Raw genomic sequence first — 12,457 nt, 5'->3', positions numbered from 1 at the left:
GAGAAATGCCAGGCTGGATGAAGCACAAATTGGAATCAAGACTGCCTCTTGATGAGGGTAAAAAAGGAGAGTGAAAAGTCTGGCTTAAAACTCAACATTCAAGAAACTAAGATCATGGCATTCCAGTCCCATCACTTCACGGCAAACAGATAGGCGGAAAATGCAAACAGTGATAGACTTTATTTTCTTAGGCTCCAAAATCACTGCAGTTGGTGACTACAGCCATGAAATTAAAAGATGCTTGCTCCTTGGAAGAAAAGCTAGACAGATCTAGACAGCATATTAAAAAAGCAGAGACATCACTTTTCCAACAAAGGTCCGTAGTCAAAGCTATGATTTTTTCAGTAGTGATGTATGGATGTGAGAGTTGGACCATAAAGAAGGTTGAGAGCTGAAGAATTGATGCTTCGGAACTGTGGTGTTGAAGAAGACTCTTGAGAGTCCCTTGGACAGCAAGGAGATCAAACCAGTCAAGCCTAAAGGAAACCAACCCTGAATATTCATTGAAAGGACTGATGCTGAAGCTGAAACTCCAATACTTTGGCCACCTGATGCAAAGAGCTGACTCATCTGAAAAGACCCTGATGCTGGGAAAGATTGAAGGCAGGGGGAGAAAGGGGCGACAGAGGATGAGATGGTTGGATGGCATCACTGACTCTATGGACGTGAAGCTCCAGGAGACGGTGAAAGACAGGGAAGCCTGGCGTGCTGCAGTTCACAAAGTCACAAGAAGTCGGACATGACTGTGCAACTAAACAGCCACAGGGGGAAAAGGCAAATCTATAGGGATGGAGAACAGAGAGTTGTTTGCCAGAGGTTGGGGCAGGGCAAAGGGGTGGCATAAGGACATTTTTTGGGTGACATAATTGCTCTGTTTCCTGATTGTGGAGGTAGTTACACAAATGTGTTAAAACACATAGAACTTTATATAGAAGAAAGTTCATTTCATGGTATGTTAAATATTTTAGAAACTGAAACAAAATATACCCAAATAAACTTCTCTTTAAGAAAAATGCTTTCAAAGAAATTTTCCACCTGGGTTTCTTCCAGATAGGTTTCTTCTGCTTTGTGGGGTCCTCCCCACACTCATCCTGGCATTTGTGGGTCTGTTTATTCATGGAGAAAGTGAGATCAGTCTCCCTTGATCCTAAAATGACAGCCATGGGCAGGCACTTCGTGGAAGTGGCAGAGGGGTAGGTTTGGAGAGAAGGGGTATTTGGCCTCCACTGGGTTCTGAACCCATACAGGGCAGTTGTGCTTTTGTTTGAAAACCTATGGGTTAGAATAGATGGTCTTGACCCAGATCCTTGCACAACTGGGGGATTGGAACAACTCTGGATTTCAGTGTCTACTGATAGGCCCCACTCATTCATCCGTCAGGCACATGCCCCTGTGGACCCTGGCAGCCAGCCAGGCCAGTCCATAGCTCCAGCCTTCTGGGCCAAGGCCTGCGCAAGGAACCTCTGAGGCTCAACGTCAGGCCTGCTCTCCACACATGCCCTGAGACAGAGACCAATGCCATCTTTCATCAAAAGCTGGAGGAGAGCTTGCTATGTACAGCGGTGCTCAAAAAAAATTTTTTTTTTAATTTTATACAACTGAATGCTTCCTTTGAAAACTATCTTATGCATAAGTACAATCTAGAAAACCAGAGTTGGGCCCTGGTGGCTGAAGGTGGATGCAGGGTTGGCTTGGGGCCCCCAGGGCTTCTGGAGAACTGCTTGAAGTCTACTTACCCAAGAGGCTGGCACTTACTATGAGAAGCATGAAAGGCACCATGATGCTTAAAGCTGGCTTCAGGTTCAAAAGGATGAGACAGGATTGTGGCAGACTCATTCCTGGGTTAGTTGGCCATGGGGAGGACTGCAGGATTCCAGGTTTGTCACATGCATTGGGCACTGGTCCACTTGACCTAGGCACCACGTGGTTCAGCACCTGTCACTCACTGGATAGGAAACTTATCTTCACTATCTTACATTTAGTAAGCTGAATCTTTAAAAATATGAATGATAAGATTAAGAGCTACAGCACTCTTCCTTTTTCGGTGCCCTTATAAAAGGCATCATCTGGTTTTTCTGTATCAACAAAAGAAAAATGTTTAACCAGAGATCTTGGTGGAGGATCAGTGGCAGACCTGTACCTCTGACCCTGGGGCTGGCAGAATGGCTCACAGTGGAATCATCAGACAGACCTCCTTCTCCTAGACGTCAGGGATCATGTCCATGGGGGAGCTGACCATGGTCATGGTGTTCTTGACAAACAGCTGGAACTCATAGTGGATGAGCTGCTCTCAAAAGCCATTTTTGGGCTGGAGGATGAGCCGGCAGTACTTGGCCCATGTGTGGGCGTCCAGCAGGGACATGGCCTGGTACTTCATGAGATAGGCGAGGCAGAGGGTGGCAGAGTGGCTCAGCCAGCAGCACATTGTGGCAGGGTGCGACCCTGCTTCCTCTCCACCTTGTAATGTGGTCTGTGTGGGGTCAAAGTCAGAGAGCTGCAAAGTGGGTGTGTCGGCCACAGGCACCTGCATGTAGTGGACGTCCTCAGATAAGGTGCTCACCGTCTCTGCTGAGAGGCTGATGACTGTGCTGACGTGGTTGCTGGAGAGCATGAGCTTGTTTTTGGTGGCCACCCTGCTGCTGATACATAGGCTGCTCCTGACGGTGAGAGGCCACTGACCGAGGGCTGCCGGAACTGAAACAGGAAAGCCCATGGGGATGCTGTCATCCGACTGGTGGGTCAGCAGCCAGTGAGACATAAAAGGCTGCACCTTCCTGCTAGGCTGTGTCCATGGAACACCCTCTCACGTAAGCGGGAGGGTAAGTTCACTTTGGTAGCAACTTTGGGCGAGGGTCTCCGGGTGAGAGAAGACCGGCCACGACCAGGGAGCCACTATCCGCGCTGCCCGCAGCTCCAGTTTCCATAGCACTGATCCCTTGTCACAGAGAGGAATGGGCCGTGGTGGGTCTCTGGAGAATCGCCAGCCTCGTCTCTCTGTCCTGGAGCTGCTGGGCCTAAATTCATCAGGTTACCCGTCCTGCGATCATGTGGGGACCGCAGCAGTTAGTCCAGAAGTAGGGTCTGCTCCACGCCGCAGCCCACTCCTTCTTGCCCATTCCATCTCCATGGCAACGCCGAATTCTCACAAAAATCTCTTTAAGTGTGATTTTTTGCCTCCATTCTACAAGGAAGGAATCAGAGATTAAGAGAGTTAAGTAAAATAGCTGACGCCCACCAAGAGAATAAGGAGCAAAGCTACCATACTGGTGTGGACAGGTAGCATGAGAATTCCAAGGTCAAAGTAGCCTGTCCATAAATTCAGGGTGATTATCACCAGCATCTCAAAGTTCTTGCATTTAACTCTTCCTGCTCACACAGACCCTCAAAAATATCCTCCCACCCAAAAGTATCAATAAAAGCCTTCAAAAAGATGCCTCTCCTGTGCCCATGGACTGGCTTGTCAGTCAGTCAGCACCTACCATTTTCACAGTCCTTTCTCCTGGAGAAGGGAATGGCTACCCACTCCAGTATTCTCACCTGGAGAATCCCACGGTCAGAGGAGCCTGGCGGGCTTCAGTCCATAGGGTCGAAAAGAGTTCAAGAGACGACTGAGCACACATTCCTTGCATCGATGTCTTTCCTAATGAAGCCACTAGGGGGAGACTCAAAGCTGACATGGCTGATGGACATCTTGGAACGTCCTTGCCCGCGTCCCCTCCTGGTCCGAGTTGCCAGTTTTGAAAATGTCATTGTGGTCCTGGGTGCCACAGAGAAACGGGGACACTGGCTCTTGTCCTTTCACAATGATGCCCATTGTCACATGGACCTTGAAGCAGCACATCCAGTGTCTGATTCTCCCCTTTCTCATGAAGATTCAAAGTCTGACCCTCCTTTTAGCTTTCCCCAGTCCCCTCCCCTGCACCTCAGGCACAAAAGCAAGCCACAAGAGGATAGAATATCGAAGTCAGCTTATACTAGGGTATTTTCCAGAGAATCTTTCATAATTAAAACTTCTGTAATTCAATAGGATTGACAAAGAATAGCATCACGTAGTTCTGTTTATCAACTACCACAGCAGTAGCATAGTTTCCAATTCACTCAGTTCACCAGCTTTAAACATGTGTGATTATTTTTTTTTCTCATTGGGGGAGGTCCAAATTATTTCAGATTTTGTTCTAGAAATGAGATTTTGTAAGTATGTTTTTAATCATATTATTTCATATTTACATAATCCAAAATCACATAAGGCTATATATATTAATACATGAATATTTCAGCCCTTTCCACTTTCCCCCTATTTCTAAAGAAGAAGGAAGCTTACTTGGGAGTTAAGTGTCAATTTTCTCCTATTGAGTGTGAAATCTGGGAAATGAGATGATTTTTAGAGAAATAAAGACAGATTACCCACCCCAGAAGCCCAAATGTATCACAGAGAGTCGAATGCTGGGAGCACTAGTTTTAGGAAGACATCACTGTGCATGAACATAGGGATGGAAAAGAAGGAGGAAGTGAAGGAGGGAATATCACAGTGATGAGGGGAGAGTTTAGATGACAGGACAAGAAAGAGATCTTTAGCTCTATACCTGAGTGGAGACTCATAGTCAAGAGACCAAAAAGCCATGTCTTTTTGTTTCATGGAAGTTTTCAAAGACTATAGAAAAAGTGGGAAGAGAACATTTTATATTTTCATGAGCCACTTCCAGAGAGTTCTTAGGAGTGCTGCTATAAGGCATTATAGAAAGACTGAGAACAATAAAGATGTCTAAAGAAGATGCACCCAAGTACTGTGTGGATCACAATAAACTGTGGGAAATTCTTAAAGAGAAGAGAATACCAGACCACCTGACCTGTCTCCTGAGAAATCTGTATACAGGTCAAGAAGCAACAGTTAGAACTGGACATGGAACAACAGACTGGTTCCAAATCAGGAAAGGAGTACGTCAAGGCTGTATATTGTCACCTTGCTTATTTAACTTATATGCAGAGTACATCATGCAAAATGCTGGGCTGGATGAAGCATAAGCTGGAATCAAGATGGCGGGGAGAAATATCAATAACCTCAGATACAGAGATGACACCACCCTTATGGCAGAAAGTGAAGAAGAACTAAAGAGCCTCTTGATAAAAGTGAAAGAGAAGAGTGAAAAAGTTGGCTTAAAACTCAACATTCAGAAAACTAAGATCATGGCATCTGGTCCCATCACTTCATGGAAATAGATGGGGAAACAGTGGAAACAGTGAGAGACTTTGTTTTTTGGGCTCCAAAATCACTGTAGATGGTGACTGCAGCCATGAAATTAAAAGATGCTTGCTCCTTGGAAGAAAAGCTATGACCAACCTAAACAGCATATTAAAAAGCAGCGACATTACTCTGCCAACAAAGGTCCGTCTAGTCAAGGCTATGGTTTTTCCAGTAGTCATGTATGGATGTGAGAGTTGGACCGTGAAGAAAACTGAGCACTGAAGAATTGATGCTTTTGAACTGTGGTTCAAGGGACTCTTGAGAGTCCCTTGGACTGCAAGCAGATCCAATCAGTCCATCCTAAAGGAAATCAGTTCTGAATAGTCATTGGAAGGGCTGAAGCTGAAACTCCAATACTTTCGCCACCTGATGCAAAGAACTGACTCATTGGAAAAGACCCTGATGCTGGGAAAGATTGAGGGCAGGAGGAGAAGGGGACAACAGAGGATGAGATGGTTGGAGGGCATCACCAACCCCATGGACATGAGTTTGAGCAAGCTCTGGGAGTTGGTGACGGACAGGGAACCCTGGCGTGCTGCAGTCCATGGGGTCACAAAGAGTCAGATATGACTGAGCGTCTGAACTGAACTGAAAGAAGACGCTCTTTTAAGCTTCACTAGCATTAATGTACTCCCCCCTTTGGCTTTTCTTTTCCTCCAAGAGACTGAGTACAGGTATGAATTGCTGTCAATTATGTTTTTCTACCACACACTGCTTTTGAAGACAACATTGCTCAGAGACTGAACCGTATGTGTTCTCAATTGCACTCAGGTCATACAAAGTAACAAAGAACCCCCTCTCTTTTCAGGAAAAAAAAAACTGCCCTCAAGCATATCATACCTATAAACAGATATCAGCCAAGATCAACAACTTTTAAATCTCAGTTTGATGTGAACTGGGACATATGCCATTTATGTTGAGTACCATCTAGAACTGGGACTATCTTCCTTCATACTAGTAGGTGTGTTTAAGGTACTCAGACCAGGACTTTCCTGATGGTCCAGTAGCTAAGACTCCATGCTCCCAATGCAGGGAACCTGGGTTTGATCCTTGGTCAGGGAACTAGATCCCACATGAAGCAACTAGTAGATCCTGAGTGTCACAACTAAGATTTGGCACAGCCAAATAAACATATAAATAATAATTATAAAAAGATATTCAGACTCATTCAAATACTCTGGATTTTTCATAGCAAATGCTGGCAAGAGATTTGTGCTTTCTGGGTAGGTTTAGATACATACATCTTCATATCCTTTTTTCTTCACTTATTCTCCTCTTTGGGTCATAAAGTCAAATTTTATAGATTTCACTCCACTCTACTGCTGAATCCATCCCATTTTTCCTATTTAAAAATAGTATCACAATCATTTCATATGACTGCTCATAGCAGTTCCTAGTGGATTAAAACATAGTAGATTAAAACAACTACTATTTATTTAGCGCATGATTCTGGGAGCTGGCTGATTATTCTGATCAGAGCTAGCTCAGTAGATCCCTGCTGGACTTGTGTGTGCTTCCGGAGGCAGCTGGTGGACAGCTAATGACTGGATGGTCTAACATGGTCTCGTTCATGTGTTTGGTGGTTGGCAGGCTGAAGTGACAGCCCATGTGCTTTTCATCACTCAGCAGGATCACCTGGGTCACAAGGTCCCAGGACAGACAAAAGTAGAAGCCGCACAGCCTCTTGATGCCTTAGTTTGGAACTCACTTGATGTCACTGGTCACAGCAAGTCCCCAGGTCAGCCTCAGTTTCAAGGACCAGGAAATAGACTCCATCTCTTGCTGAAAGGAGATGAAAAGTATTGAGGCCATTTTTTGCAATGTGTCCTACTATTGCTATTTCTGAATTCACTGTCCCTTACTGCAGAGAGACATTGTAGCTAAAGCTGTATGCCATCTTCCTGCCATTTACTATAGAGGAATTTGTACAAGAGCCATTTACTGCTACCGACACACCACAACTGGAAAGTCTGTGTGCCACAACCAAAGATCTGCATGATGCAACCAAGATCGCACATGCCACAACTGAGACCTGATGCAGCCAAATCAAGAAATAAATATTGTATTTAAAAATCCTTAAAAAAAAAAAAAAAGAGCCATTTACTGGCTGCTTCTGAATTGGGAGCAGTATTTTGGCAAAGTTCCTATCAAGACCACTAAAAGGTAACCAGTCACATGGTGTGTATGTTTGGTAGTAAAAGCCCTGTGGATCCGCTAAATTCCATTAGAGTCACCAGCAGTGCTGTATGGCCTGCAGAGTGAATGTCCCCTTTTATGTATCTTCATTAACTGGTTAATCAAGTGGCAAAATAGCCCTTAGAAGAGGACTCTGCAGAGTGGGATGGAAGACATATAGATGAGACATGTGGAAAAGTTTGAATCCAGAGAATGGAGACAGAGATAGTCAAGGTCCCCCAGTGGAGAATGGGAATGAGGTTGGGAGGGAAAGGTCTCTTTACTAGTTACAGAGTGATAGAACGTCCTAGAAATTTGAGATGGCAGCTACTAACAGATAGTAGGCACATGAAATGGTGATGGAAAATTCCAATCACCTCACAACTTTTGTCTAGGCCCTTTTTTCCTAGCCTAACCTCTCCCTTCCCACCTCCCCCATCCTCAACTCCAATTAATTGATCCTCATTTGCAATTTGCTAATTGATGTTTTCTTTATCTTAATACCCTGCCAGTGCTTGACACACAAAGGTAGTCAGCAAGAATGAAGATGGCAAGACTCAGACCCCTGAAATTAGTGAGTTGATCTATTTCCTCTTTTCCCTTAAGTTTTCCCTAGGTCTGAGTGACGAGATAGTGCAGATCGGTATCATTCCCAACTTCATTGATTCTTCTATAATTAACTTCTTATAAAGTGGTGCTCAACAAAAGCTTGTTGGATAGAAAGATGGATGAATGGACATCAAGAATCAACGCCAAGAGTGGGAAGAAATTCTGAGGTTTGAATACAGCAATGGTCAGAGGTGGAGCCTGGGACAGACAGGAAGGTTGTTGAGAGGCTTTCATTGAGGAAGAGACATGAGGAGGATGAAAACATTCCCCCAGCTGCTCTAGAGCAGCCAGCTCACACAACAGCAAACCTGGTATTTTTATCCTCAGGATGTCTCCAAAAAGATCTAGCCTCATGATCTTGGGTTGTTTTAGTTTTCAACCTTGACTTCGCTAGGTAATATTTTATTTTATTTTTTTTAAACATTTTTTTAAAGTATTTATTTATTTGGCTATACCAGGTCTTAGTTGCAGCATGTGGGATCCAGTTCCCTGACGAGGGATTGAACCTGGGCCCCCTGCATTAGGAGCACAGAGTCTTAGCCACTGGGCCACCAGGGGAGTTCCCGCTAGGTAATATTTTAAAATACAAATTTCTTTTGAGCAATTTTCTGCATAATCCTCTGACTACTCAGTGAGTTCTCTCCAAAATTTTACCCTCATTTCCACATCTATGTCATCCACAACATCAACAACATTTGTATGCTATAATAACAGAATAAGATCATGTAGCCTAAAGACATCTGTAGGCCACAGAGTTTTAGAAATGCAAATCTGTAGTATCAAAGTTTTAAAGGATAAAACCTGTATCCATCATTTTTTTCCTCTGCATATGCAATCCAACAACATTATAAAAATCCCATCACACAAAACAAACTGCGGCATCAAAAGATAACTTTAATAAAGAAAATATTGTTCTATAATTCTGTGTTTAATTATGTCGTCTCAAATTCAATTTTGGATTGAAAGCCACCTAACTGACTTTGAAACTATGTATTTCAGGAATAGTCTGTTCAAAATTATACTCAAATAAAGAAGTTAATAAAATAGACTTTTTTTTAAAAAAGCAAAAGCTGCCCATACCTGGTATTTTCCTTCTGTAGAGTCTGACATTTGATAGCGTATCTTATTATTTTATTTCAATGCAGTATTCAGGGAAAGCTTTTGAAACCATTTTGATTACCCTGACAGCTGAAATAAGATTTTTACAAGAACAGCATATTTGGAGCCAAAGATCTGGTTGACACAATGAATGCAATGATGAAAATCATTTTACAGCAGCCCAGCTTAGCATATTGCCTTCATTTAAAATTTATATCACACAGGTTAAAAAAAACTTTTTTTTTTTTCCTCTAAAAGAAAACAGTAGCTTTCAATTCTTTCTGATGGCCAAGAAAAGTCCTAAAGCTTTGGAGAGTTGAATAGCTATCAGAGTCCCAGGAACCCATTATCCAGCATCTTAAAATTATTTTCAGAGGTTTTGAAAAGGAAAGATATCTTGGGAGCTGCACAATTAAGTAATTAGTCAATTATCAGAATAGCAGACCCCTGCAGAGACTTAATAAACTGTGCTTGAACATGTGTAATGTTCCCAGTAAAAATCCACCCTCTCAAAACTGTGTTCTAATAGGCATTGAGACAGCAGTGGTTGCAGATTCAAACTGGCAATCAGATTCAAGACACATCGCAGGCTTTCATCTCCATTTACATCCCTTCATAGAAGGTTAGAGGACAGGAAACAGCATCTTCATTTCATCTGGTACCTGTGGTAAGCAGAATCATGGCACCCCAAAGATGTCCATGACCTAATTCCCAGAACCTGTGAATATGTTATGTTAAATGGAGAAAGAGAATTAAAATTGTAGATGGAATGAATGTTGATAATCAGCTGACCTTAAAATAGGGAGATTATTCTGGATTGTCCAGATGGGCCTAAAGCAATCACAGGAATCCTTAAAAGTAGAAGAGGGAGGCAGAAGAGATTAGAGGGATGCACTGTGAGATGGACTCAATCCACTGTTGTTGACTTTAAAGATGGAGAGACAACAAGCCAAGAAATGTAGGAGGCTAGAAATGGATCCTCTCCTAAGGCCTAGAAAGGAAGAGAGACCTGCTGACACCTTGATCCTAGCTCCCTGAGATCCACGACAGACTTCTATCCTATAAAACTTTACAGTAATACATTTACATGGTTTTAAGGCACTAAGTTTGTAGTCATTTGGTACAGCGGTGATAGGAAACTCACATGACACTCATCAGGTACCCAACTGCACAGCTTATATTGCCCCCACACCAACGTAGGAAATGCAAAGCTGCCACAGAACAACATCCAAAATGTGGATAGGTCACCTGGACACAAAGATGCCACACGTACAGCTTCCCGACACCTTTCATATGGTGCCTGTGATAAAAGCCCCAGTCATGCACACCAGTGCCCAGTGGCCCCAGTCAGGAGCAGTTCCCCCAGACCAAGGCCTCATGACAAACAAAACAGACACAACATCCCACATTCATTGATCACTGCAGTCTGTAGGGACATAGGACTCTGAAGTCCTTCTCACAGGCAGACCTGGATCAACTCAGGGCTGAAATGAACATTTCCTCAAAGTTATGATCCCAATGTCATGATATTTACGATATTTCAGATAGTTTGAATCTGGAACATAGGGTACCCTTCGCACAGACATCAAAGACAGGAGACTTGCCTTCCCTGGACCCAAACAGTGCAGAAGGACACAGCAACGTTTCAGTGCTCACTAATTCAGTGTTCAATTCAGTTCAGTTGCTCAGTCATGTTCAACTCTTTGCAACCCCATGGACTGCAGCATGCCAGGCTTCCCCGTCCATCACCAACACCCAGAGCTTGCTCAAACTCATGTCCATCGAGTAGGTGATGCCATCCAACCATCTCATCCTCTCTTGTCACCTTCTCCACTTGCCTTCAATCTTTCCCAGCATCAGGGTTGTTTCAAATGAGTCAGTTCTTCACATGAAGTGGCCAAAGTATTGGAGTTTCAGCTTCATCTTCAGCCCTTCCAATGACTATTCAGAACTGATTTCCTTTAGGATGGACTGGTTGGATCTCCTTGCAGTCCAAGGGACTCTCAAGAGTCTTCTCCAACACCACAGTTCAAAAGCATCAATTCTTCAGTGCTCAGCTTTCTTTATAGTCCAACTCTCACATCCATACATGACTACTGGAAAAACCATAGCTTTGACTGGATGGACCTTTGTTGGCAAAGTAATGTCTCTGCTTTTTAATATGCTGTCTAGGTTGGTCATAGCTTTTCTTCCAAGGAGCAAGCATCTTTTAATTTCATGGCTGCACTCACCATCTGCAGTGATTTTGGAGCCCCCAAAAATAAAGTCTGTCACTGTTTCCATTGTTTCCCCATCTATTTCCATGAAGTGATGGGACCAGATGCCATGATCTTAGTTTTCTGAATGTTGAGTTTTAAGCCAGCTTTTTCACTCTCCTCTTTCACTTTCATCAAGAGGTTCTTTACTTCCTCTTTGCTTTCTGCCATAAGGGTGGTGTCATCTGCATATCTAAGGTTATTGATATTTCTCCTGGCAATCTTGATTTCAGCTTGTGCTTCATCCAGCCCAGCATTTCATATGATGTACTCTGCATACAAGTTAAATAAACAGGGTGACTATATACACCTTGACATACTCCTTTCGTGGTTTGGAAACAGTCTGTTGTTTCATGTGTGGTTCTAACTGTTGCTTCCTGACGTGCATACAGATTTCTCAAGAGACAGGTCAGGTGGTCTGGTAGTCCCATCTCTTTAAGAATTTTCCACAGTTTATTGTGATCCACACAGTCAAAGGCTTTGGCATAATCAATAAAGCAGATGTTTTTCTGGAACTCTCTTGCTTTTTCGATGATCCAGCGGATGTTGGCAATTTGATCTCTGGTTCCTCTGCCTTTTGTAAATCCAGCTTGAGCATCTGGAAGTTCACGGTTCACGTACTGTTGAAACCTGGCTTGGAGAATTTTGAGCATCACTTTACTAGCATGTGAGATGAGTGCAATTGTGTGTAGTTTGAGCATTCTTTGGCATTGCCTTTCTTTGGGATTGGAATGAAAACTGACCTTTTCCAGTCCTGTGGCCACTGCTGAGTTTTCCAAATTTGCTATCATATTGAGTGCAGCACTTCACGGTGACTTTACAGAACCACAAAGAATGAGAATCAACTGTATTTACCTCACCAAAATGATGCAGGAATAGAGCTGGGAAGAATGACAGGCAGCCTGAAGATACATTTTTGTCGAGAAATAAAGAGTGACCCATGCATCTGGAGTCAAGCACAACAACGCAGAGTAGCAGGTGGTAACTTCTGATGCAAAGCTGGAGGGTTGGAGGAGGAAGGAATAAAATTCTGGAAGAATCAGTAAAGAGCAATTTAACATAAGGAATGTGCTAATAT

General features: G+C 43.3%; 1 pseudogene across 1 annotated transcript in view; it reads right to left on the bottom strand.

The window, feature by feature from the left end:
- Positions 1–2,727, bottom strand: part of LOC145536112 (dual specificity protein phosphatase 18-like) — an 88,971-nt pseudogene extending 86,244 nt beyond the window's left edge. Inside the window, exon 1 of the transcript XR_014075653.1 lies at positions 1,756–2,727. The product of XR_014075653.1 is annotated as a dual specificity protein phosphatase 18-like (transcript). The remainder of the gene's footprint in view (positions 1–1,755) is intronic.
- Between the last annotated feature and the right edge of the window lie 9,730 nt (positions 2,728–12,457).

This window comes from Giraffa tippelskirchi, chromosome X (assembly GCF_054371585.1).
Source record: "Giraffa tippelskirchi isolate mGirTip1 chromosome X, T2T-mGirTip1v1.2.pri, whole genome shotgun sequence".
Taxonomy (NCBI): Eukaryota; Metazoa; Chordata; class Mammalia; order Artiodactyla; family Giraffidae; genus Giraffa; species Giraffa tippelskirchi.
The sequence above is the reverse complement of the archived record's forward strand: the minus strand, read 5'-3'. Positions and strand labels throughout refer to the sequence as shown.